Here is a 27,970-nt window from a genome sequence, read left to right as displayed (position 1 = left end):
AATAGTGGTACAAGGCTGGAGAAACAGCATAGCTGGGGACCGACATACTTTTTTCCCCCTTGGATCCCCTGGCAGTGACACACCCGCATGCACGCACGCACGCACGCACGCGCGCGCGCGCACACACACACACACACACACACACACACACACACAAGCACACGCACGCACACGCACGCACACGCACACGCACACGCACACGCACACGCATACGCACATGCACACGCACACGCACACGCACACGCACACGCACACGCACACACACGCACACACACGCGCGCACGTGCACGCGCACGCACGCACGCACGCACACACACACACACACACACACACACACACACACACACACACGCACACACACACACACACACAGCATGCATCTTGTGAATAGGACCTTAAAAATAGAACTGTGTACACTGTGTGAATTGTGATGAATTTTGACCTCTCCCTTTCTCCTCCCACTCCGCCATCCTCACTTCCCCATAGGGCCTCATGGCCTCTCGTACTTAATAAAGTGTTTCACTCACTCACTCACACACGCATGCACGCACGCACGCGCACGCGCACGCGCACGCGCACGCACATGCACGCGCGCACGCACACACGTACACACACGATGCTTTTTTGAAGTCTAGAAAAATACCTATTGTATACGAGTGGTTTTCAACATTTGCAATTAAATTTTCTTTAATATCCAAGAGTGCATTTTCCACATATTTTCCTTTCGAAAACCCGTACTGCTCGTTAGCTATCACATTATTAACAGTAAAATACTAAACCTGTTATTAATAACTTGTTCTATAATCTTAGAGAACACTGTAAGGACAGAAAACGGGCGAAGGTTCCCGAGTACATCCCAAGCTCCCCTTTATGAACGGCCCATACACGGGCAATTTTCATCTTTTCAGGAAAAATCCCCGAAGATAAGATAGTGTTGCAGATGTGGGTAAGGGGGATAGTTATAATATCGGCTGTTTCCTTTACCGGGCGAACATTGATATCATCGAAGCCGCTCGCACATCTATTTTTAATCTTTTTAATTATTGATTCAACTTCGTACGATGAAGTCGGTGCTAAAAAAATGGAAGTAGCAACTTTATATCTTATATAAGCCCTAAAGGAGCTACGTGGGAGGAGTGATTCACCAGACGTTAGGAAGTAACTATTAAATTTATCCGCCAAGGCCGTACCGAGCACGAACAACCGTCAACAATGATTTCGTCTTAAGTGAAAAATAACGCGTTTCTTAGTCCTCTCAGCTTTCATTCGACAGCGAAGAACGCCTTGTTTCCCGAGAAATAAATAATTAAAGCTGGTATTTGTCTGTCGGTTTCCTTCAGTTTGTTCGGGACGTGTAAGATCACGCCACAAAGCGCCCAGGGCAAGTCTGAGCCCGACTTTTGTCGGTTGTCTGCAGTTTCCCGGAAGCATATTCTTATTGGCTTTAACTTTCGTCGAAAAGATTGTAACTCAAAAATTCCCCCGCATTTCCCCGAGGGGGAGAATGTGAAAGTGCGAATGCACGGTTGTCGGCCCGCTTGCGGCGCTTGCGCTCGGCCCCCGCAGCCCACCGCCTCGCCGCCTTCTCTTCCATCTCTTCCATCGGGTTTGTAGTATCACGTGTACACCACGCAGTTATCAAGCCGCTATAACGCCGCTGAGTCGCCAACGCACGCCGCTGACGACGTAGTTTGAATGCGTTAAAGATATAAGGCGCGTCACTAACGCTGATGTCACGTCGCGTCCGTGGCTTGGTCGGTGGAGCGTCGCGCTGCGGCCGCAAAGTCCGCGGATCGAAACCTGGCGCCGGATGCTGTTTCTTTATAGAGGAGCACTGCGGACGCCGACGCCGCCGACGCCGGCGGTGGATGGTTTGGGGTCGCTTATAAAGTACTTAAAACAAAGGTACGGCGGTGTCCAGGACGGTTGGTCATCGAAGCGCCCCCCCCCCCCCCCCCCGCCCCTCGGGCCCTTACGCCGCCTCTCGGCAAATTTGATGGTCAACCACTGGCGTCTTAGAGATATGCAGAAAACGCACAAAAAATGGGCCAGCAGCAAAGTTTTGTGTCGCCGCCTACTGGCAGCGTAGCCGATCGCGTTAATAATAATGACTGAGTTTAGCAGCTGGCTGTTGTATATGAACGCGTACATGCGCGAGTAATAAGCAGGTACGGCACCCACGCTCTGGTGTTCACCCACATGCACCTTTTGTTTGCGCTTGTATAGGAGGGCGAAACATTTCACTTACAACGAAACTAACACAAAATCTTCCTCCTGCCCAGCAATGTTTTCTACTTGAAGCTTGTCTCTGTCAAAAAGCACGGGCTCCTGAAAAGTTGCCGCGTTCGTTTATTTTACGTTGACATGTGCCTGTCTTAGCGTTCCTTTTACAAAAACGCTTGGAAAAGCTCACCTATTGCCATTCCACGATGCATTCGCGATCCGTGATTCCACGAACTGGATCGCGGGAAAGTTTATGAAGAGTCGATACCTGTTTTCACACTTTTGGCATTTTCTGCGTTAATTAGAGTGGTATATTTATAATCACGGCCTATAATTCACCAATATTGGCTGCTTTGTATGTCGCTTTAACTCGCGTAACATTACCATTCTTAGTAATACAGCCACTATTCCAGTACTTTTCGTTTTTTATTATAGAATTTTTACTTGTGCTGTCCCATTTGTTTTGCCCAGTTTGTAGAGGTAGAACACAGGACAAGGCATGACCCTAGTCAGCCCTACGATTAAATCGTTTTCGGCCGGATTATATTCCAGTTGTGGCGCCCTGCAGACCCCAGAGTGCTACTGAGGGGAAGCCCATAGCCATCTGCGGGATATGGCGATTGTCATCATCGTCGTCATCACAGTGGTTGGGTGGTCCAACTAGAGTGTACACTCTAGTCCAACGGGACAGGCAGCCTGCCGGCTCCGTCCAGCAGCTTGACGAAGAGCAGGATCAACTTTAGTCGGCTGATCGGCGCGAACTGACCATCGACATTGAACTCGGTGGCCTGGTTCGCCAGTACAGGCACCATGGGGAACGAGCGTTCAAAGGCCTCGAGCTCGGGCATCGCCTCGTCCTGGTTTCGCGGAAAGGCCACGGCGATCGTGTTCGTCGTGGGACCGGAGGAGTTGCTCAAATTGAGCATGAAGGGCTGCAGACTGGTGCTCGTCATGTTGGACAGGTTGGCGGCTGACGTCACCTGCAGGCGCGAGATTGGAGGCTTTGTTCCCACCAGTTTCACGCAGTCAGGGTTGCTTGTGACGCTAGACTTTAGACAAGCATGCCAGCTAAATGTGGTATTGCGTAGAGAAAAAGTTTGAAAGATGTTTATCTCTTAGTTCTCTTTACGGCTGGCACCAACAAGCAACGTTGTGGGGGGAAGTGTGAGGGAAGAGTTGAGGGTCAAGCTTCAAGGCTTCTGAAGCAACGCTGTCTTTAAGGTATGTAACTCTGTCCAGGACAATTCTGTAAGCGATTAGCGAAACGTGGAATAGGAATACGAGACTCGAAAGAGAGAAATGAGAACGCAAAGAAATGTTTCGGTCATGCCAACAAAATTACTGTAATAATAAAGCAAAAAGTATAAGCAGCAGTTTTGGCTCTTTTCGAAGTTTCGGGTTCACTAATGAGTCCACCTGTGCTTTTGCTGGTTTTGTTCTCTCCTGGTTTTGTTTTCGGCTTAGATTTTTATTTTATAGTTTGCATCAAATTTTTCCTCCCATTACGTAGCAGAACGTGTAGTTGTATGAGTTAAATTGAGATAGTTGATCCGACAAAACAAGCAAAAAAAAAAAAAATAAAACACAAGGGAAGCTCTTGTGCCGTGGGCCAAACCTGGTACATGACTTTTGAAGTTGGATGGCACGAGTTACGTGCACGGTGTAAGGCAGAAAGAGATAGCCGACAAAAAGCAGAAATAAATTTCAGGAGAAGCACATCATGGTACACCAAAATACAAGATTATAAAATTGTAACGTTTTGTCCTCCCTGCCGACAAATTGTTCACAGAAGGTGTCAAAGGAAGTGACTGAGTGTTGGAAAATGCCGTCCATGAAACACCCCGCTTGCAAGCATAAAAGTATGGGTGCGCAGCTGGATAGAACAACACTAGTTCCATGACCGGTACTTTAGTACTGTAGAGTAAACTGCGCATGCGAAGTGCTATGAACGAACTGCAAGTACGAAGGTAGGAGAAAACGGAGCAAAACATTCTGAACTGGCGGATGCGGTACGACCATCGCAGTAGGAAGGGCGCCTAGCCTGACTTTGCGCCACCGCTATATTCTCGTACGATACGAAACACATAGCATCTATTTCTGTTATTAAAAACCGCCAGTTCAGGGGAATGAACGAGAACTCTATACGGTGACCTGAAGGAAGGGCGTTGGAAGATATCCAGCAAATTTGTTTTGAGATAGTAAAAATTAACTGGCAAGCCGTCCTTAAAAGGAGCAGCAAAATTTTATGGGTGCAGCCGCGACTTTTCCGAGAAAAAGCGGATGAAATAGGTCACGGCTCTGCGAAATGTGACGGAAACAGCCTTTAAAATGTTGGCAGAATGTACTAGTAATCAAAGACTACCTAAATGGGTTCACGAATGCAGGAGAAAGCCCCCCAGGCAGCGCAAAGCCAAGCAGTGGTTTCCAAACAAGCATACGGTGTACACGAGGCTCCACTCAGGAGTGGCGAAGACCAAGTGTAGGAGTTGCGATGAACACAGGTAGTGTACACGCGTCAGAATTGAGGTTGAAAAATAATCAAATGTTCTTAACAGACGATAATAAAAGCCCTCGCTAAACAATTATTTCTATCTGTAAAGAGAAGTGACCCACAGACTGAATGACGGATTTATCAACGCCCAGCTAAAACTGCTGCACCTACATTTAAATCGAAAGAATGCATTCCGATGACAACGTATTTGCCCAGGGAGGCTGAATTTCTCAAATTTAGTGGAAATAGTCGCAGCTGATGTGATCAAGCTAAACAAGCGATACGGGTTTAAGATAGGTAAAGCATATGCGTCGACAGCTAGCTACAGTGATGAAGCCATAGGCAATTTTTACGAGGACGGGAACTCAGTTCACGGCCGTGATGGGAGAGTTTAACACAAAAGCTGCGAAAACCCGTTATGTATGTGCTGTTTTCAATCGAATACACATGGTGTAGAGGTTGCAAGAAGACGTTGTTGAACCGATACACGAGGCGGCATCGAAAAGTTTCTAGGCTAGCTCTGTTGACAAGAAAGGGCTTTGTTTATCTACGGGGCACACGTTTGCAATCCAAATAATCCCCTCGCACCGCAATACAGCGCTTCCAGTCTCCATGCAGCTGTGGTAATGCGTCCTCAAAGCCTTTTGTCGAAGCCTGTCAAGCAGCTTCTGCAATTCGCGTTATATCTCCACAGTGGTGTCAAAACGACGACCTTTCAACTGGATATTCATGTTTCGGAAGAGGGAAACGCTCGCAGGATCTAGCATATGGCAAGTTTGGAGGAAATAAGGGGAGGAGGGCGTGATTATTTTGTTTCGAACGGTGAACTCAACTTGCATGTGAGGAGAGTATGCGGTGACACGGTGTATTTTAGGGCCCACAGATCGAGCCGCTTTCACCGAATGTTTACCCTCATATATCTTATTAAAATTCGCTATTTGGTTCCCGGGGATGCGAAATCGGGATGTACAATGCCACGTGCGACGTAAACGACCGTGCACATACACTTGGTCGAACGGTAGACCTGCCTTGTGCTTTTTCATAGCGCAGATTGTGATCTTGCCGCCATCCAGTGATGCTCTGCCACTCCCAAAAGGCGTGCGTCGGGAAGCCACTGTAGGTACCCGGTGTAAAATGCCATGGGATCACAAAAGTTTTTAATTTTTTTTTACTCTTTACAGTGCCGGCCATTTTATTGACCGGACAGCATCATCAACGACGAGTCTTACGCAGAATAAACCACTTAAAGATTTCGTCTAAAAAAGCACTACCTACTCTTCAGAGGTAACATGAAGGTATTAGTCACACCGTGTTTTACGAGCAACGACGGCATAAGCACAACACGCGGGCAGCGCTATTTTCGTATATATTGTCATTAGCCTCGTGGATCACTGTTTTGAAAAGGTCGAAGAACAAGAAAGCCATCAAACAAGCTTCTATTCAACGTCGTCAAGGGCTTGGAGAACTTTTTTTGTGCGTGGAAGCCCAGGTTGTTTTGTTGCAGCGAAAAAGCCGTCGCATTCGTGGGCTGACGTAAGAGCCCCATTCTCCTGCCACAGCTTTGTACGTTTGACCTGGTAGACTCAATGCATAGGTCTCAACGTTCGGATCAATTGTAGCATCATAGACATTTTGTGCCGAAATTGTTTCACAAAATATTCTTTCGGCAAGAAAAAATCTAGATAGATGGTTGTTCAAGTAGGATATATAAATCCAGATAACGTTGCACTGATCAATTGATACCTCGGATGCTCGGATGCCTACACCGTACATTCGCGTTTGCATCACCATTAGAGGTTTCTAACAGGTATCTAAACCGGTACCACAAATGCACGAGCAAGGTCTTGTGGCGCGGATAGAAGGTATGGGAGGCTAAGAGGGCTACGGAACGCTGAACACAGTAAACTTTGGCGTAAGGCTACAGTGGTGAGTGTGGAAGTCGACACTCCTGTTAAAGGAGTACTGACACGAAATTTCAAAGCTGAGATAACTATGTAAAACGCTTTCTTTTTATCAGGAGATATCTCCCAGCAAGTTTCAGCAGCAACCGTTCAGCGAAACATATTTAAAATCCATTTTAATCTTCGCCCGCACAAGAAAGCCCAGAGCGGGTCGACGTGACATCATCTGCTACGTGCCCCAAACTGCCGACGTCGGGGCTCCCGTGACGAAGCCGACGCGCTGGCTGTGGTTGGCGCGCGCTGCTCGGGCGTGTGTACACGTCATGGTTTTGGGACTGACGTCATGCTGCCCGGGCCTATGGGGACGGCGAAGACCTCGGCCGGTGTGGGCGCGCGCGTGCGCTCGCTCGCGCGCGCTTCCAGAGAGGCAGCGATACGGCAAGAATGGTGACGCCATGTCATACATGCTGTCATGGCGGCCGCTCGGCGTTTTTTTGTCGAAACCGAAACTGGCACGAATAAAAGACGCCGTAAATGAATGTTTACGCTGCGCTCGACCGTCTAATCTGTCATTCTATGATTAGTGGGCTGGTAGGAACGCATAGCAGCGAAAAAAACGTAACATAAAAATTTCGTGTCAGTACTCCTTTAAAGAGGCCCTGAAGACAACCTACGGTTGGAGTCAGTTCGAAAGACCTAGCCTTTGGTAACTCACACAGCTACATTCCTGCCCGAACGGTGTTGTTATAACCACATAAACGCAAGAAATATTCACAAACTTCCACATTTAGCGCTACAGTAACGCAATATGGGCAGAGGTGACGCAATATGAGCCAGCTATCAGTATGTTAACCACACGTTTAAACAGAACTAGAGGTCAGACTACTAGCTACCAGTCGTGTTTCTTGGCGGTGGTTCACATCGTCGGCTGCCAATCGTGCAAATAAGATTTTGTGACGTCACAGAGAAATTTCCGGATAGGGACTGGAGAGTCACAACTGCTTCCCGTGGTTTCACTAACCTTTCGATTATTTGTTTCAAGTTTGCGATAAAACTGGTGCAGTTGTTATCGGTACAAAGCAGTCGCAATTCGTCTTCGTAGCCTCTTTTATTATACTCCGAGGTGCCGCCTGGTAGCCAATCGAATGCAAATAAAGCGGTAAAAATACCGATGTGGTTATACAACTTTGGACCGTTTCCTGCCGAAGGACGACATAGCGGGTTTTATGACGACCCTGTGAGGCACATAGCATGAAAAAGTGTTGAAACGTGACAGATAGCTTATTGGTATCCCCAAGCTTTATAAGGGCCTGGTTGTGGTGTTTCCTCGTCTTTCGCAAATGCACTGGTTCGTACGACACGGCCCTACGGCTTGACGCAAATTCATTCAAACATGCAGCATTAAACAAAGTTCTCAGACCTTGGGGTTAGTGTAAAGCAAATTTTGTAAGGTAGACCTTTATAAGGTAGACCTTGGCGACCTTCAGCTTGTTTTTGTACGCAACCATTTTTTGCTTGGCGATAATTGCACAACAGGCGTGGTGATGTCGCAGCACCTTTTGCGCAGAATAGCAAGGCGAATTGAGAGGGGGTGAGGAGGAGAGAGAAGACACACATAGCAATGTTGTGTGTGCACCTCCCTCTTTCCTCATCGTCGCCTTCTATGTCGAAATCTCAAGTTTTCCTGTTGTCACTTGTTTGTATTTCAATCCAGCCGATTAGATTAGGAGCGCGCGTATAGTTACAGGAAATGCCGCAGTTCCCGTTCTGTGGCAAATAGACCGGAAGAACTGATTGGTTTAACGGGCCGACAACGCAGTCGATGAGGCGCGCCGTAATGGAGGGCTCATGCAGGTATGCTTCCGATTTTTGCTTGTGTATGTAGCAGCAAAATTCTGCTCCGCCGTAGTGTATAAAGAGGGGGACTTCGAGTCCGTCAAATGGGATGAGAGCGCTGTTGGTCGTCCCCATACTCCTTGCGTGTATTGCTGTGTGGTGAGCTGCATTCGCGATGCTTTTAATTGTCTTGAGGTGTGTCCTCGGGCGGAATCCCGTGTATCACTCCTTTACAGGTGTCTTCCGGGGAGGCCACATAAGGGAGGGTGCTGTAGGCGCCATTTGCAATGTTGAGTTGGCGCACCATGCTGTATATTTTCGCCCATTCTATGCTTGGGGTGCTCATAACAAACACGTTTTTAGCCGCGTTGGTATGGACGATGTCTTCTGAGGCTTGTAGTTTGGTGAGCCAGCAGCAACGGGGGTTGCCGAGCGTAGGATGGCGGTGCTTATTTTGGAGACATGGAGTCCCCATTGCGGGCGGAAAACGACTTCCACGTGCTCCCGTGTTAGGGGAGGTATACCTAGCACATGCTTAGCAGTTCTTTCCTTAGTAGGACAGGAGCTCACCGTTTCCTGTGAGGGCTTCTCGGCGCGTAGGGCTTGAAGCTTTTTCTGACTGCGGTTGCGGTAGCAGACCATCCAGCCTCGTTCTTCGGTCTCTTCGGAGGGGTCGATGTTCTTGCCCGGTAGCGTCAAGGTGTCCATGTCTGTAGTAGGGGTCCTTCATCCAAGTTCAAAGCGGGCGCATTGCGTTGAGGTGTGTTGGCTGCCGACGTGGCTGCCGTTGGCTGGCCGCCGCGCGGTGGCGAAACGGGGAGAGGGGGCGTTGTTGTTCTATTAGGCCTAGCCGCGCAGCCTAGCGTGGTGAGCGCTGAGCGCACAACCGGTGAAGTACGAAAACGTTCTCACTGCGCCGGAAGACTGGTCCATGGGTTTGAGGAGGTGATCCATCGTTTGTACCACCCCACAAGCGGGGAATATGCCGTGCAGGCGCGAAAGGCAAGGAAGGGTGTACATCTGCACCAAGCACCATAGGCGTTCTTCTGCGTGAGAGAGCGCCAGGTGTGCAGGTGGGAGTAGACGGCAGGAGAGGCGGTAATGAGAAGTAATCTCGGTAATGAGAAGTAGTCTCAGCCGGTTGACACGGCAAGTGTCCGGGTGAAGGTGTGGTTTTTATTTTTTATTTTTTTATTATTTTTAAACTTTTCTTTGTTCCACATGTCTACGCGATAGTAGTACATATGTGCGTGGAATCTGCACAGTTTGTTAGTCTGCGCTGTGCGGTGTGTCCTCTTCCTTCGTCCCGTCCTTGTAGCGCGAAGTTTATTTCCATTTCCCACACCTGTGTGTGCTGGAGACCCCACCAGCTCGGTGGGGGAGTCAGGGGGATTTGAAAGAATGACGGAAAGAATGAAAGGAATGGAACAATGGCTGTCTTCAAATCGAATACTGGGATCGCAGGGGAAGGCCGGAGTGTTAAAGCAAGAGCAATGGCCACCTCTTACGCAGTAACGGGGGAAGGGCAAACGGTGAGGGTTGTAGTTCACCGGTGACGTGACATGTCCGTTGTGCTGAACAGAGATTTAAACGGGCACGTCTCACAGCCTAATGCGGCCAGTCTGCAGTTTTTCGTGGTAGAGCCGATGGGGTTGGTGTTTAACACCGTGTGGGTACGAGCGAGTTCTTAATCCATCATAACTTTGCTGAGCGCAGTAAACAGAACACAGGACGAGGGATACAAGGACGAGGGCTACTTACAACTGAATTTTAATAACCACCACGGGACATATAAATAGAAAAAAAATCTCAACACGCTCAAATGACTATGAAGTTTATCAAATCACTGCAAAGTGCTTTAGAGCCTTTTCTGTGGACGTAAAAGACCTATATTACACCCTTCCTCAGCATCTGAAGATATCGGGTGTTGAAGATGCCATTTTGGAGTTTGGTTCTGTACGGTTTTCGAGTGAATAAGGTGTATCGGTTCGAGGTTTTTGGATTTGTTAAAATTCTACTTGAATTCAACGTATGTTCAATAGAACGAGGGTGTGTGCATACAAAAGAAAGGAGTATGTATTGGGTCCTGCGTTGCTCCGGAACTGAGTAACCTCGTCGTGGCTCCCTCGGACAGGATTATCACAGATTAAAGGACGCAGGAGTCATAAAAGTATTTCGATATATCGATGACTTCTTAGTGTTGCTGGGTTGCTGTAGAGTAGCGCGGAAGCATTCTCTGTGGACGTCAGTACATAGGGGAATTTTTAAGAATTGCCTTAGCCCTCTTGAAGTCACTCACGAGGTTCCTCAACACGACAGCCTGAAGGTTTTGGATTTGTGTCTGACATTCTCTTCTTCACATGTGTGTTGGTTGTACGAACCCCGTTTCTAGGGACCGTTATTGCCGTTTATGTTCGCGCACACTAAACTCGTAAAGAGGGGCATCGCCAGCACGTGTCTTAATAATGCGCTGAAAAAATTGTGCAAGCACCTCATCAACACTAGTTTTGATGCTCAAATCTGTCGCCTTACATCAGCTGGATATCCTGAGAGCATGATTGAAGCAGTGGTCAATTCGATTCGGATGGGGGCAAACAAGTCGCAGTCAGACCCACAAGAGGAGACCCAAAAGGACAAAAATGTAGCCGCCATCTTGTATATGCATCCCATATCGCACAACCTTAAAATGATTGGTGGAAGGGCTGGCGTGAAAGCTGTCATGTCGGCCCCTGATAAACTGTCTAGGCTCTGAAGCCAAACGTGCCCTGTCAGGAAGGAAAAAATTACATCATCTTCCCGTGGGGAACCATGAGGAGGATGGGAAGCATCATAGGGGTTCCTTGTAGGTTTCATTTTCTTGCCGTTATGTTGTTTCATTTATCGGAGCAAGAATGGGAACGTAGTGTGAACCCCCATGTAGATACAGAGAAATGTAGAGACATGTAGAGACAGCGAAGAGACCGACACCGGTGTTACCTGATCGAAAACCTCCTGGTTCTCGTCTTTCTTTATTGCGTGCTCACGCTCCTACCAGGCTGCCCGCCCTCTTCGTCTTCTCTGGTTGAGCTGCAAGGCGCGTGGCGCTTCCCGCCCCAGCTTTCCCACAGGAAATTCAACATCCTCCTCTAAAGTTTTCAGTTCGTCGTTTCCGTTGACGTTCAGCTTCGCGTGCCTTCGTTGTATCAGTAGCTTCTTGACGTAGTTTGAATGAGTCAAGGACATAAGGCGCGTTCGTAGTACTTTCGGCTCCCTTTTGTCTCGGCATGACAAAAAACGTGAGAGATGCTTATCACGACTTTATCTTATTTTTGTTACGTCCAGAGCCAATACGTCTGAATGAATTTTATTTGGCCTGATGTATGTTATACCCACTCCAGAGGATTCGCCAATGATGGCAACCGTTCCCGTGAGAATCACGGCCTGTTGACCAATTACCTTATCGCGTCGACTTGAACATAACCAGCAAAAATTCAAACATACCCACTCAGTGGGATTCACCAGTGACGGATACAGCTGCCGTTATAGGCTGGTGACTCATTTACCTATTCCGATAGGCTGAGCCGTGAACGGGACCACTCCAAGGAGCACGCAGTGGCGTTCGATTGGACAGCAGTGCTTTCGCTTTCCCAGCTAGTAAGAAGTGGTTAGGTGTGAGGCATTTGTGTCATCTCTTCTCAGATGTTCGGTATGCTGTAACAAGATGCAATATCATAACTTCCCGTAAATTCGCAGGTTTGGTGCGGGTCGCGCTGTGTTAAGTGTTGTGCAAATTCGGGTTGGTTTAAAGTGGCAGTACGTGTTCTATGAGAGTAACATTACGCACATGTCAAATCGGCCAATGTAGAAGTTGTGTTATGAATCAGTATGTCTTCTTCCCGTCTTCGGCCTTTCTGCGCTGTATCTACGAGATAAAAGTATTAGGTTAGATTTTTTGTCATCTGTAATGCTCATTACAAACATATAAAAAGGAAAGAAGCTATTTCTATCTTAAAAGCAACCGTCAGTACACTTGATTACAGCCCACATTAGTTACCGATTACTGCCATCAAAGAGGCAAAGTGTGCCAATGAGGCGGCCCAATATAGTGTAGTGGATTACAGAAAAGTGTGGTATGAGGTATGATATTAGGACCAACCGCATGAATATACATTGCATTGTGTAGCTGTGGAGACGCCATTTTCATTGTCGACGCGCATTTGGAAAATTTTATTCGACACAATGATCGCTTTTCTTTAACGTAATGACGGACTTTCGGGTGCAACGTGTCGAAGCAGATGGAAGAAGAAAGAATGCCAACCTTAGAAGTGAGATCCTGTCCGGAAAATACAGACGCGGTACATGGCAACTGTATTTTTCTATTTTTGACACATTTGCCGTCTGTCTAGCGCGGAATAATGACGATATATGTTGTTTCCTCCGTGTGACGTTGCGCTGCTATGACACTATCATTCAAACAACCGGGAACAGATCTATGATGATGAAAGAAACGTTTATAACTGAAGCAGCATATGTAGACCCCAACTCGTTCAATGAACAAACTAGCATCACGGCGACCAATATCAAGGAATATTCTTTCATCTCGTATGGGTGTAGTGGCGAAGAAAATGTTTACATTTACCCAGGATGTTTTGTACGCTGCACAAGTTCCGAATAGGAATAAGCTCGCATTGTTTGAGAGGTCTTGCTCTGGTGACTGTCAGAGTGTTGTTTTGTAAATACACCTCTGACAATGGTTTCTGTTTTCATTGTAGGTTAGGCCAAGAAAAATAAAAAAATTAACGAGACCGCAGGCTGTCGTGTTTCGAGCGTGCATTATTAATCCAGTAAAGCAACATTTAGGATCAGGTGGCTGGCTTCGCTGCGGAACGATATCTTCACGTAAGTATTCCCTTGCAGCAAACAGTGTAGCTGTAACCGTTTAAAATAGTTAATTTTTGTCAGAGCAGAAAATCTATTCGAGGATCGTGAAATTTTGCGGTATGCAAATATTGTTCGGAGAGTTTGGTCGGCATAACAATTACCTGGTCTAGTTTGCGGCCCCTTTCCATTATCTCTGTTGCCCGGTTTACAATCGCGAAAAAATCAGCGATAAATAAAGGTAGTGGTGAGCCTAATAGTTGGCGGACTTCGTCCACAAGGACAAATTGAAGAATTCAAGCATGATAAAAGCATGTCCTGTGGCTGCTGACCCACCGTCTTTCACGGGGTGGCTAAATTAACTTGTCACTGAGTAGCAAACCAGGGACACGTTGAAACAACAGCAAAAGGCTTTACTTCCAGGGTACTTGCCTTCAGAGGTCTCACGAAGGCCAGTTCCTGGTCGACCAGTAAAGCCGGTTGCTGTTGTTTCAGCGTGTGCGATTTGTTACACACGTTGAAGCCCGTTGAAACATGACATAGCGGGATATGGCCGTTTTTGACAGCCGGCTCCACTCCCGCTAGCCCGCTCAGACCGACCAGAGCGTCAGCAGCAGAAATAATTTTAGCTGCGAGGTAACTGTATTTCCCTTTGAGCTGCTGAGCATGAGGACACGGGTTCGATTCCCGGCCGCGGCGGCCGCTTTTCTAATGCAGGCGAAAGGCAAAAACGCTCGTGTGTACGAGATTTCGGCGCACGTTACAGATCCCCTCGTGGTCAGAATTAATCCGGAGCCCTTCACTACGGCGCGCCTCACCGCCTGCGTTGCGGCGGCACTTTAAACCCTACAATCAATCAACTGTATTTCCCTCGACGGGGAAACATTTGCGCCACTGGTCGTGCTTTCTGTGTGTCCAAGCCATAGCATTATCGAGAAGGGAAAATAAGAATTGACAAGGTAGTCCCTCAAATAAAGCAAACTACCGCGTTTATTTTCACGCTCCATCTTTGATTAAATATATCATATTCGCTGACGCGGCATAGTGGTCAAAATTAATTTAAAACCTGCTGTTGAAATTTCCAACAACCAAGACAAGGCTCGCATTCTGGGATCTGCCTATAAGTAGGCTCGCGCATCGGGCGACGTTTTAAAGAGAGCGAAACTTTGTACCCCTACCCTCCAAGGGTTCTTTTGCGACCGCTGGTTTCAACAGAAAACTGCCGAGAAAAAAATAAAAAAAACCCTATTCGGACCACTAAAAATCGAACCTGGAAGGAAGAGAGAAATGGAGCGAGAGCCCGCTGTCTCACCGACTGCACTACGAGCCCATGCGGAGACGAGGAAGAAAGACGCTGCACCCACCGAGCACATACGCGTGTTTACCCCTTGCGTTCTCCGTGAATTCCACGTCATAGCGTCACGCAACCTTTCACGCCACTGGGCGCTTTGCCCATGGCACGTGTGGCCGCCGTGTGGGCGCCTTGCGCATGCTCTAGGAGTTAGTAATAATTTAAAAAATACTCACACCAATGCATGGCATCTTCATTCGCCTCCGTGTCTGCCGCCGATCTCGTCGCCTCTGCCGGATGCGGAAGAGACGGAGAAGTGAGATCGTCTAAAGCCGGGTTTGAGCTCACTTTAATTTTACACACTAAACTTTTTAACACCCTTAAAGCTGCTAGAAGGGTGCACTCAACATTTTGCACCCTTTTTGCACCTTTTAAGGACTAAAACATTGCTCCGGCACCCAATCATGAGGGTGCCACATATTAAGGGGTGTAAATCTTAACATTTTTACACCCTTTAAGGTGCAAGGAAGGTGTACGGAACATTTTGCACCCTTTTTGCACCTTTCAAGCACCCAAATATTGCTCGGGCACCCCACCTCGAGGGTGCCAAAATTCAGGGGTGTAATCAACAGTTTCATAGGGTGCTACGACCGTTAAAGGGGTGCTAAAAAGTATTTCTTCTCGATTGGGGTGTTACCACGGCACCTTTTCGTTGGGGTGCCTAAAAGAACAGCGTGTGAATGCAAGCATGCAAAATTGTACAAAATCAGGCTAAATGTTTAAACCGCACATTGCACTATTTCACCGCCCGTTGAGAGAATAAATATGAACTGTCCACATAGACCAGGGGAAAGGCTCTAAAATTGCTGCTCGTAAATTGAACAAAACGTGCTGAATGTTTAAATTCCACTCTGCACTAATCTACTTCTTCGAGTGTATCACAAGGTTCGTTTCGATGCCTGGGTGCACGGGAAGGGAAGGCTACAAAATGCCTCTTGTAGTCCTATAAATAAAACTTTTACGCAAGGCATCCGTGTCCTCAACGAAATCGAATTTACCTAAGAATTTGTTCCCGTGTTATTATGCCCCGGGCAAAAAGTCCAACAAGACTTTCTTGTTGGGCTCACAGCACGCCTGTGGGGCCAATACGAAGTTCTGTAGGCACTCTATCGTTCCAATAGCCTAGTCTTCCAACAGGGAGTTTAACCTTGATGGCGTTTGTGGGGCCAATAAGAAGCTCTGTCGGCACTCTATCGTCCCAACAGCGTAGTCTTCCAACAGGGAGTTTAACCGTGATGGCGTTTACCGGCTCGCCAACACGATAAGTCAACGCCAACAGACGCCTCGTTCGTAATCAGCGGCGCGAGCGCGCCATCAGACAGAACCGACAGACGCCCTGAAGGTGGTTATTAGGGCCTAAACAGCAGCGTCTATGTCTGGCATAGACATAGACGTCAACGTTTGTGTTCTGAATTTTCCCTTCAGTAAGTAACAGTCAGACGGACGATAACATAACGATGTGAAGATATGCTTTGGCTCATACCACGGCAAGCGCAATCCTTTGTGGCTGCAGCCTCGGTTGCTCTTCGTCCACAACAAACTGAATCGGCTGTACAGCTTTCTTCGAGGGCGTGTATGCAGGGGTTCTATCTTCCTTTTTTGCGCAGGCCGACGGGGGCGGTCGTGTAAAATCATTTTCGCTCGTCGCTGCCGTAGGGTTGCCACCTTCCCGGTTTTGGACCGGCCCGACCGGTTTTTTAAACAGCGGGCCGGTTGCCGGTCCATATCTAAAACCAGCCGTCATCAGCCGGTTTTTTGGCTTTTGTGCCGTGATTATGCCCGTTTTGGCGTTTTATAAGCGTCAATTCAACAACTAAGACGATAAATACGTGTCGACAAGCTGCGCAAAGACACGCGAGCAGAGAAAATACGCGGGCGAGCGTGCTGCCTCAGATGGAGGGGGACCTAAGGGAAGAACAAAATAGCGAAATTCTACCGCCGCGGTCAGCAATTGCGGTTACTTTTCAGTGAAGCACATGCAGAGCGATTAACCAAGCTCTGAATCACTTTCAGTACAAACGTTATGTTGATTTCTCTCTAAGAAAACACTACAATAAATGGCACTACATGTTAAAAAACATGGCGTCTTTTTTCAACACAATCCCCCCCTTACCCCCCCCCCCCCCCCCCCCCCGGGAAGGCCCGTTTTTTTTTTTCGGGGAAAGGTGGTAACCCTACGCTGCTGTTCTGCCTACCTGCTTGCTGTACCTATTACGTCGCCGCCACCGCAAATCCCCACTTGTTACAAACTCAGAGGTTTTCGCACTGTTAGCAGTCGTTTTACACGATGGGTTTGATGCGCCTGACATGCCAGGAGTGACATCGCTTGTAGTAGTAGAGCGACGTTGCTTGTCTGCAAGACGGTGCCGGTCAAACAAGCGTTATCAACGCCATAATTCTAACGGCACATTCCATTTATTTCGTGGCTGCCGTGGCTTGCGCAGAAAAGGTCGGGTTGACTGCGATAGCTTTTCTTGAGTCAAATAATGGAGCTTTGACTCAATCGCTAGCAGCGCTAGCAATGCGGCCTCGTCTGCAAGACTGGTGCGTGAGAAACAAGCGTTAGGACAGCCAGAATTTCAAAAATGCAGCATAAACTAGACACAAGCGACAATATTCGTTGACAACTTACGTAAGTATAGAGTTGTTTTAGGCGTTTCGAACACCGCCCGCCGACGTAGCTGATTGTTAACGCATCCGTTTACTGTTTTGTAGGTCAATGGTTCTATTCCTCGTCGAACGTGTTTTTTTTTTTTACGTGAGGGTTTCATTAGCTCCTTTTTTAACGACCAGGGTAAGCGCCTGTTCCTTGCTTTATCACGCCGACATTTACCGCCCTCTTCCTAAACCCAAAGTAGCTCGTTTTCTCGCACGTTCTCTCTTGAGAAGCCCGCCGTGAAAACAAAACCAAAACAAACGTCAAACCTCTTTACAATATCAGTATATATGTCAATTACTTTATGTGTATTCACTTTTTGTGTTTAAAAACCTTAAATTTAAGTTATAAACACATTTCAGACTTTGAAAGCAGAAAGATAATTACCAACATCACAGTACTAACACAATTTTCGTCAAACATAGAGGTGCTGCATTGGAAGTCTGGCAACTATCTCTCACTTTTTGTGTGTTTTTTCCATGGAGGATGGTTTTTTCATGGCGTTATGTGCCGATGGTTGGTGGCGTGATTTATTCTGTTTTATCTATTTCAAGCTTAAATCATAGTTATAGAAGCTTTATGGGTGATGTCTACCCTTCCAACCTACGCGTGTGTTGAACATGGGGACCCCGGAAGAACGATCATCGCCGGATAAAATACTGCGCGTCAAAAGTGGATGACATTGCATCAGAACAAAGCGTGTTCGTGTGTCCGCGAGATGAAGACGACAGTGAAGGAGAATTGTACGTTGGAAACATCGTTTTTGCTCGGGTAAGTACGCATTTTTTATTATTCTGTATTTGGTTGGAACGAGTTCTGGTGTTTATGGGTCAGTAATTCGCTAGACCCCCATCTCGTTTGCTCTGAGAGCCTACGTGAGTTAGTATACTTGTTTGGCGCCCAGTCCACCGTTTCCGCAGAAGTCAGCATCAATTTACGCTGAAGCTAGACCTTGGCTACGATGCTCGCGCTATGGTACACGGCTGCTAATAATTTCACATCACGCAAGGCTCTTTAACACCGGGGCGTTTGTTTATGTGTCTATCAAACAGTGCCTTTGCGGTTGCAGATCGCAGTCGCAATTTCGCGTGAGTGGCACAACGCTGTGATTAGTCCTCCCTCGTGAATACCCGCGGTATACCAAGAAATAACATGAACAGGAGGTTCATTGGAAGTGCATGTGAAAACGCGTACACGTGATTCCATGGCTGGCGTCTCGTAGGTGTTGTGAAATCGCCCCCCCCCCCCCCACGAATTCCGTGCAGTGCGCTTCGCAGCTATTGCGCTCGCGAGACCGGCGACCGTACGCCTCGCGGTCTTCGTGCCGCGATATGTGTGCTGTTCTCGTGAAGCTCGACAACAGCGTCGTGAAATTGCCGTACTCGCTCGCCAACGCGCCCCGACAGCGTACGCGTCGACCGGGTGCTGACGGAGTTGTGCTGGAAGAAAAGCAGGCAAGAGATGAGGGCGCACGAGGTGTAGTTAAACATTAGAATTTACAAAGTGCAAGGTGGAGAAAATAGTATGCAAGGGCAGGAAACGGTGAGAGAGTTCGGGCCGCGCGCCAGCGAGCGAGTGCGGTAATTTACGTTGCCGAGCTTCACGAGTCCGGCACGAATATGGCGACGCCCGTCTGAGAGTTCATAGAGGTATAGAATTCACATACGTGCAAATTGAAGGTGAAATGCGCGCATGTGACCTCGCAGGGAGTTAGCATAGTCTCGGGGTAGTGGGGGAGATTTCACAACGCCTACGAGGCGCCTGCCGATTCTGTCAGAGTAGCTCTCGGGAAGTCTGGGGCTTGATATCAGAGGCATATGTATTGTTTAAATTAGTGCAGGAAATTGAGCCAATTCGCAAGTTCTCATTTTCGCAAAACCGCAGGCCATACAGAGACTAACAAGAAAGCTGTAGGCACTCACTCAACTCGATTTATATTGGAGAATTGAACGTGCAGATACAAGTCAGACATTGAAATGGAGGAGCCTCAACTATCACACACCAGTTCCGATTGAAAGCAAGGGATACAGAGGAGCTGCTAGCATGCATTCCATGCAAATTAGCTCAGTAGCTAGCTTTGCATATATCATGCATACCCCACTCACAGTACCTGCGGGTCTAATAAATACATTCTTACTGTGACCTAAATTGCACTTGGGGTGTTCCGGGAATGTTCTTATTAGTGCCTTGGAGGTTACTGTCTTTAAACGATTAAAAATCTACTTGATGTAAGCATTCGTGCTTTGTGTGTGCTCTTCTTGTATTTCAACAAGTGTCAGCACACTCACAGATTATGCACCTGCAGGTGCTGCTGCTGGCTGTCCTGGGTCAGCTGCCTTCCAGTCCAGTTTCAAAGGCTTTGCCAGGGCCTCCCTTGGCCAACCGACACTGCACCTGCTGTACCCAAGTACTGCCTGGCCTTTCGTTGGTGCTCCGTACGCTTTGCCGCCAGGAATGGTCATTCATCCATCATCTGGCCGCTCGGACCAGCCGTTCAGAAGTCAGCGCATTTGCTCGACACATCGGTCCAGGCACTGCTGCCATATAGGTGCACCCACCGATTATGTACTTTCAGGTTAGTTATTGCATGTTGTGGAACTTGCCATGATGTATGCCTGTTAGCAGTGCTGTGGCCTTTGATTATTTGAAACATTTTCATGAAGCAGTGCTGTGCGTATGGAGCGTGTCATTGCTTAGCAGAGATATTGAAGAGAATCTGGGGCTGACGACTAAAGGGCAAGAAGAGAAATTGAACTGACTTTGAAGCAAGTATTCGTATGTAATCAAGCCAAGCAAACATTTAGGATCTTTCGATATGGTTTTAAACTTGCAATACAAACTGGTATACTTCAGATCATACTGGTATTAATCATACTATACCGAAAAGTACATCCCGCAGTCTGTAAAATTCTGACAGCACTTTTTTCGCAGTCTCTCATGACAGGCACTAATCTCAATGGTTGGAAGATAGTCGAGGTAGCACCAGTCTTTAAATCAGGAGACAGTACTTCACCATTAAATTTCCCTAACAAGCACCATATGCAAGGTCGGGAAACATTTCATCCACTCTCAGGTCGCTAATTATTTATAAAATCACAATATCACATTCGAGTATCACCACGGTTTTCACAAGGGTTACTTGAGAAACACAACTTTCAGGATTTGTTCACGATCTACACTGATCCATTGACACAGGCTTACAAACTGCGGTAGTTTTTCTCGATTTTTCTAAAGCATTCAATCGCATTGCACACCACAGACTACTTCTCAAACTTCACCCTAATGTCCTCACTTGAGCAAAAGATTTTCATTCTTCTCAAATGCAGTTTACTTCTAATAACTATATACTTCTTTTGCTCGTGCCACTTTGTTGTCCCCCCAGGCAGGTTGCTTGGTCTATCTTCCATGTTGCGTATCCTCCCATGTAGGTCTATTTGCAGATGATGTTGTAATTTATCACACAATTTCTTTCAACTACTACCGTCAATGCTTTCAATCTGATCTTAACACAAGTAACTCCTGGTGCTGCAAATGGCTAATGTCGCTTATCTCTAAAACAAAGTGCATGACTTTAACGGTGGCAAGTCTCGGATTGTAAATACTTACTTCATTAACAACAGCCTGATTAGCTCTTGAGACAAAGGTGTTTTGGTAGGCCGGTAGGGGAGGGGGGATTGCATGGTGGATTTCAAAAGGTACATCGATTGGGAAAATAGACGTGTGATTGATATTTTCATTTGCACTCCAAAACTCGCTTTATTTCATATGTTTAACCCACTGCCGTGGCTAGGGTGGTGTGCTGTGGAGGCGAATGTCGGTTAGATACCGCTTGGTGTAGCCGCTTTTCAGATAAAGGCAACACGTAAAGACGCGCGTGTTTTCAGATTTCGATGCGCACAAAAATACCCAGGTGGTCAAAATTAATGCGAAGCCTTCCCCTACAGTGCTCCCCATATCCCAAGTGTAGCTTTGGCGTGTTAAACCACCGTTTTTTTTTCATGTTTTTGGTATATTACCAGCTGCTGTAGCAGGTGCAACTTATAGGTAAAATTATACATAATGTTTCCAAGAGCTAACTATAAAGGCCATATTGAAGTGCGTTTATGGGTCTATCTCATAGCAGTAGTGAAAGGTTATATACTCTGGTGCAGGTTAAGAACGCCAATGGCTCATGTGGTGTAGTCCAGTGTTTGACGGAATGCCGTGTAGGCAGGTAAAAGCATTATTGCAGTGATGAAACGTAGGTCACTGACCGAATCAAGAAAGCTATTTAACGGTTTGTTGCTTGTTCACGGTGAGCATGTGTCGTGGAAAACGAAGCTATATATTGGGCATTACGCGGCGCAGTGAGTTTGCATAGATATGGTGCAGATTGCCATCCATTATGTTGATAATGTTGGGCGTCGTCTGAACGATGAGGGACTCGAGCAGTAATCGAGAAGATAGATTGCACTTAGTTGTCAGTAATTTTGTCTTGTTCCAGTCGACCACGTGTCCCGTCCTCTCACGGTGCTCTGCCAGTGGACTTGTTTTTGCATGGCCCTTGTTCACTTAGTTCCAGTGCTGCATTAATCTTCTGTGCAGATTGCCCGTTTCGCCAATGTACACTGATTTGCATTCAGCGCATGGAATCTAAAAAACAATACCCGGAAGCTTGGAGCGTGAGAGGGGGTCTTTCACGCTGACAATGTCAGAACATAGCTTGCTAGTGGACACATGCACGATGTATGCACTGCGCTTCTTGAAAATGTGTGCAAGAGTTTCACGTGTGGGACGTAGGTAATTGCTGCACGTTTTGATGCAGTCCTTGTGGTTGCCTAAAGCATTATATTCAGAAAGAAGCGAAGAGGGCGACTAGCAGGAATCCGCATTGACATTAGCAGGCAGAAGCGTCTACAAGGCCTGTGTCAAAACGTGCTGCAATTCTCGTCCTACACATCAATCAAGCTTTTGCACGCATTTTCAAGAAACACATTGTGCACATCATTCAGGTGCCCACTAGCAAGCTATGTTCTGACATTGTCAGCGTGAAAGACCCCCTCTCATGCTTCAAGCTTCCAGGTGTTGTTTATGTTTTGAACGAAAAAAGGGCCATTCAAAGGTGACACCTCCTTCCTTGCCGATTTCTGATGCCTGATTGTTCAGTTTGTGGGTATAAGTTTAGCAGATTGCTCACATGTCTAACCTGTATTTGTGCTTGAGCAGTCAAACGCTGATGTTAGCAGTGAAGTAGGTGAAAATTGTACTTTGATTGTAGTTGTGTGCAGATTACTTACATTGTGTTAATTCGTAGACAAGCAAAATTGAGGTAACCCTGCTAACTGTTCCACATTGCAGCATTTTATTATGCAAACGTTAAGGAGTTCAGCTGCTTGTTAAAGGTGAAATAAACAGTGGTACAAAAAGAAGAGCATCTACTAAACAGAAATATCTTCACAATCGCAGGATGCCAACGGTCCGCCTACCAACTTGTGTCCTGCATCGTTGCTGCTGGCTGGAGCGGCTCATGGAACATTTTCCAGCTTCTCAAAGTTTGTGGTCAAGCGCTCCTCCAAGTGAAAGATGCCGCAGAGGGATTTTTTGTTTTAATGCCACAATTTCATGTGCTCAGCAGCTAATTTACTCGTAAGGCTTTTTAAATATTCATCACCCGAGAGGGCATGTTACCTCCGTCTTCGGTGGAATGTGTCTGCACTCGGGTTATTTGTGACAGAAACAAGTGAACCGCGTCGTGAGAGTCATTGAGGCCTTGTTGATTGTGCATGCTTCTGAAATGACATTTTCATTCGGCTGAATACTTTCCAAATATTACGATTTGTGAACAAATTATGGTAAAAGTCATGATTAGTTGTACTACAGTGCAGGAAGGAAATGCCAACATACGTTTTAAGCACCTCTGATATTTCAGATCGTTGGCTGGTGAGCAATAAAACAAAACTGAAAATTTTTTAAAGTAAAATCAAATATTCGTTGTCACCAGTGCATGACCATAGTAAAAGCTATCTAGTCACCAAATTTAGAATTAGACACGAAATGCCAAGAAAAATAGGGAAATAAACTAGACAACTCGCTACAATAAACCAATTCGTAAAATTCCTCAATGTTTATAAAGTGATGATTCAGGCGGGTTAGTAAAGGTGTCAGTGGGTTTACACACCCAACTTGCAGGGAAGCACATGAGCTCTCAATATTAACATGTTTTTAGTGAAGGCCGTCTTCCTTCATTAAGCTGCTTTGCACATTGATGCCAGTCTGATAAATGTAGTCCTGAATTTTTGTTATTCCCGGCCGCGGCGGCCGCTTTTCTGATGGAGGCGAAAAGCAAAAACGCCTGTGTGTACGAGATTTCGGCGCACGATAAAGATCCCCAGGTGGTCAAAATTAATCCGGAGCCCTCCACTACGGCGCGCCTCATCGCCTGCGTTGCGTCGGCGCGTTAAAACTAGGGGTGTGCGAATATCAATTTTTTAATTTCGAAGCGAATTCGAATAATAAAAACAAAGTTCGAATCGAATCGAATATTTTCGGAATATTTTTCGAATACGAATACTTATGGTTTTTTGTAAAATTAATGTTTTCACCATCTAGAGACACAAAAACTGCAACTTTATTGCACAACAAATCGCACAAAGTAAAATTAGGAATTACACAATACCATTGCACTCAATAGATTAAGGTCTGCACTCATTTAAATGTTAACATGGAGAAAGGTTAACTGCTCGACATGTTCGGGGAGCAGTGACAACCTCCTGCTCGTCACCACTTTACCAGATATCGAAAACACCGCTCACTTGAGACACTAGTAGCTGGCATACCCGAGCCCGTGCACATTGCCGCGCGCTGATACAGTAAAATCCTCATTATACTAATCTCGCGGGACTGCGAAAAATATTCGTATCATCCGAAATTCGTATGAACCAACACAGACCCAAAAATTTAGCGCTGAAAAAAGTTTTCGTTTATTTCTTTTCCTACTTTTGCGTGAATAAATTCGTGATTTTTCTACTTTTTTTAACCCCTGTGTCGCAAACCAGTCCTTTCTGGAGCACGTAAAGCTTCGCGCTCGTCTCCTCACTCGGTGTGCCCAAGCTCGCTACACGCCCCAACAGCCAAGCGTGAACCGCATGGTGCGGTTTTGCACGCGATTCGCTCGCCTCGGCTCTGCGAGAGCTGTATTTTCACGCCCACATCGACGATTTCGCGCCCGCGGTAGCGCCTACCTCGGTCAGAAAATGACGCAGTACGCGCGCGGCAGAATGGAGGAGCCTGACTACTTGCGATGAGATCGAGACAGCCGGCTTGGCTCCGCCAGAGACGGTTAGGCTTAGCGCCCCGGCAAATATTTATGGGCGCTTTCACTAGCGGCACGGATGATGTTTTATAGTACCGTTATCGCATGAATTATCAGCTCCTTTACCGCACAAGCAACTTCGTGTCTCCCATGAGCCGCATTTTAAAGAGCGGTTAGAAGCGGTCGCTCGAGCGCCCGCGCCAAATCGCGGCTGGAGCCGACGCCATGTTGACGTCGCCGGCCGCGCCGCGCGCAGCGTGGGGGTGGTTTCGCGGCGGTGTCAGCGCGTTGGGCGTGCGCAGAGCGTTTTCGCGAGAAGAAAACAACAGCCCGGCCGTTTCTGGAGAAAGAGTGACAAACAGGGGAGCGAGAGCCGTCACTTGCTCGTTCAGCAGTCGGGTGCCTCGCCGGCTCGTTCGTACCTTCCGCCGGGCCGCGTAGGTCCGTTCGTAACAGCCGAAATTTTTCCCATTGCAAACGATGCAATTTCGCCGGGACTTTTCGGAAATTCGTATCATCCCGAAGTTCGCACCCCCAGAATCGTATCAACGAGAGTCCACTGTAAATAACACCGATACAGACACGCTCTGAATTTTTTTTTTGTTTTGTTTTGGGTGGTTCGAATATTTCGAACAATAAAAGTGTCGTTCGAATCGAATCGAATACCAAAAAATTAGAATCGAATATTCGAAGTTTCGAATATTTGCACACCCCTAGTTAAAACCCTACAATCAATCAATCAATCAATCTGAATTTTTGTTATGATCAATCTTTGTATGGGAACCATATATTTTTATATGAATTCGCTGTGTATTTCTGAAACTGTATCTAGTCACGAATTCCAATTTGTTGTGGTCAGGTTTTTTCAAATAATTCGTAGCTTTTTTAACAATAATGGTATATTTTGTGTGCCTAAAGGAATGCCTCATTGCATGTTTAGCCTATGTAGTGTTGAAAGCGGACATTTTGCTTCAAAGTGGAATGTCGGGCTAGCAACATGGTACTTTGCGTGCTGCTCACTTTCATTCATGCCACTATTTTTTATATTATCATTTAAAAAAAAAAGCCAACCAATTTGCTGTCGTTTTAATTTTGTCACCTACTTTATACTTTTTTAAGAGAACGACGGGACAAACTTGTGCCGTTATTCTGTTTTAACTGTTTCCTGTGTTTTCCACTGGTTTTTTATGCATTCAAACATTTTTTATGAGGTTGTTGAACAGTGATTAGTTCAGGTGCTCAAACAATTTTTGGCTGCGAAGGCTCCCTGTAGCATTTATATAAGTGCTCTCTGCTCTATTTTTGAGCCAATACCCCATCACCAGTCTTCATGAGGTGGTCTTTTGTAGAAATGAAGTTGAAATAAATATTTGTTTGCATTGCTTTACATGTTTTGAAAGAATTTCTTGTTCATTCCTGTTTCTTTCAACCCTGTTTCAGAATCCTGCTTAAGGAATTTCCTCTGTTATTTTTTTTCAGAACCAGGAAGGGTGCTCATCCTCGGTTCTTGCTGAAGCAGCAGTATCCATACTTCACACGTGAGCTCTGAACACACAGTAATTATGGTATGAAACATTCTACCAGCATAAGCTTGCTTTGTAGAGGTAATTCTAGATGTCAAAGCTCTTGACAGTGTAGCCCAATGTCTGGTGTAACGCGGAATGTCTACAACTTGTAAAAATTAATTTTGTGGCTATAATGTTTGAGATTTTTTTAAAATGCACGTCAACTACTATTAAGAATCACTGTCTAAATTGGCAGCCATTTTCCTGGTGGATACAGAAAGTGAAAAAGCGCATGTGTAGAGATTTCAGTGCACCTTAAATGTCCCAGATTTGCTAAAGCTAATCCAGAGCCCTCCCTGTGGTGCACTTCATATCCCATGTACAGTTTTGTGTAAAAACAGCTAAAATTTATGATCAATTTAAACTTATTTTAATGTTTTTAAATGCAAATATTCTCAGTTTAAGCTGCTATATTTAGAGTAAAATATTTTGTAACAATTATATAGCTACCAAAGGTTTACAGGAAAGCTTTTTGCTTTTGGTTATGCACTTTCTTATGAAAAGAAAAATGTTGTTAAGAAAGGCAGAAGAAACCCAAATATGGAAATTAGCAAACCCTAAAGCTGCGGATAGACTGAATGTTTTGTAGAGAATCTTTTGCTGATTTCAGTTCTAGTCAACTCTACAAAAGTCTATTGACGTAGAATGCTTGCCGTGAGGCACCTCGTAATACTAGCCAAAACTAATGGGCCCCGGCTGTTGGCTTTTCATTTGCAACAGTGACAAATGACCCCACATCTGCCGGCAGGGACATAATGCAAGGCACAATGTACAAGCTTGCCTCGTGATAAAATAATGTTTTATGAACCATGACATTACATTTCAACCATGGGCTTCACCAGGGAACTTGTATGCATTGTTCTGTGATGTTTGCAGTTCTTGTTATTGCTATGTGGGGTCATTTAGTCTAAATGTATGGTTATAAAACTCCATATACCACCAAACCTTGCACGTGCTGTACCATATGAATATTTTTTCGTAAAGCAAAAAGAATAATGCAAACGAAAATAAATGTCTTGGGTACCCAACTTTTATAAGTATCTTATAAGCCGCAGTAAGGAGGGAACTATATTATGAGCCGCAGTACGGAGGAAACAATACATTTTGCATTTGGTCTTCCTTCATATTGAACCTTCCTGCTCAGCTCAAGAATAAGGCACTAAACATTGCAGGTAGCTACCGTGATTGGAAGTTTGATGCAATACTGAGAAGCCAAGGGTTTTAAGGTTCAAGGAAGTTTTGTGTGGTTGAAGTGTTGCACACCTAATTGCTTTCACTGCATAGTATGGTTATGCTGTGCAGTGAAGCTCGAAGGATGTGTACTGCAGTTCGGCAAAGTGAACATATAATTGGTTTTTTACGAAGTTTTGGATAATCAACTACCTCTAAAGTTATAACTCTGTACTGAGATGTGGCTCCTGACTCTTTAAATATATGTTTTAACAATCGGTGACACAAGTTCAAGGAAATTATCAGCTGACGTTGAGCTTCAATAGAATGTCTCACAGAACCGAGCTTGGAAAGCACGAATGTTTCATACCATAATCGTGTGTCATATTGTGCAATATGTGGTCTCACACCTGCTGCACCATTTGTGAACCGAGGATGACGCACCCTTTTTGTACCCCTTTAGGTGGGTGCTTTTGCAGAAGATGCTCCTACAGATTGGGGTGCTATGTAGCACCCTAGGATACTTTTAGGTCAAAAAGGGTGTTATAAGGCACCTGTCTTCTGGGGTGCTTCAAAAAGGGTGCTCCTGTGGCGACAGAATCCAAGCACCCTAAAGGGTGCAAAATTTT

The 27,970-nt window shown here is 46.2% G+C and overlaps 1 protein-coding gene across 2 annotated transcripts in view; it reads left to right on the top strand.

The window, feature by feature from the left end:
• The first annotated feature begins 13,229 nt into the window (after positions 1-13,229).
• The window catches only part of LOC144180575 (defensin-like), a 127,433-nt gene continuing 112,692 nt past the window's right edge, over positions 13,230-27,970 (top strand). For both annotated transcript variants that reach the window (XR_013324458.1, XM_077708904.1), the window contains exon 1: positions 13,230-13,329. The gene's annotated coding sequence lies outside the window, so the exon portion shown is untranslated. The remainder of the gene's footprint in view (positions 13,330-27,970) is intronic.

The sequence above is a fragment of the Haemaphysalis longicornis genome, unplaced genomic scaffold, assembly GCF_048455015.1.
Source record: "Haemaphysalis longicornis isolate Haplotype H1 unplaced genomic scaffold, Haemaphysalis longicornis Haplotype H1 scaffold_4, whole genome shotgun sequence".
Taxonomy (NCBI): domain Eukaryota; kingdom Metazoa; phylum Arthropoda; class Arachnida; order Ixodida; family Ixodidae; genus Haemaphysalis; species Haemaphysalis longicornis.
The sequence above is the reverse complement of the archived record's forward strand: the minus strand, read 5'-3'. Positions and strand labels throughout refer to the sequence as shown.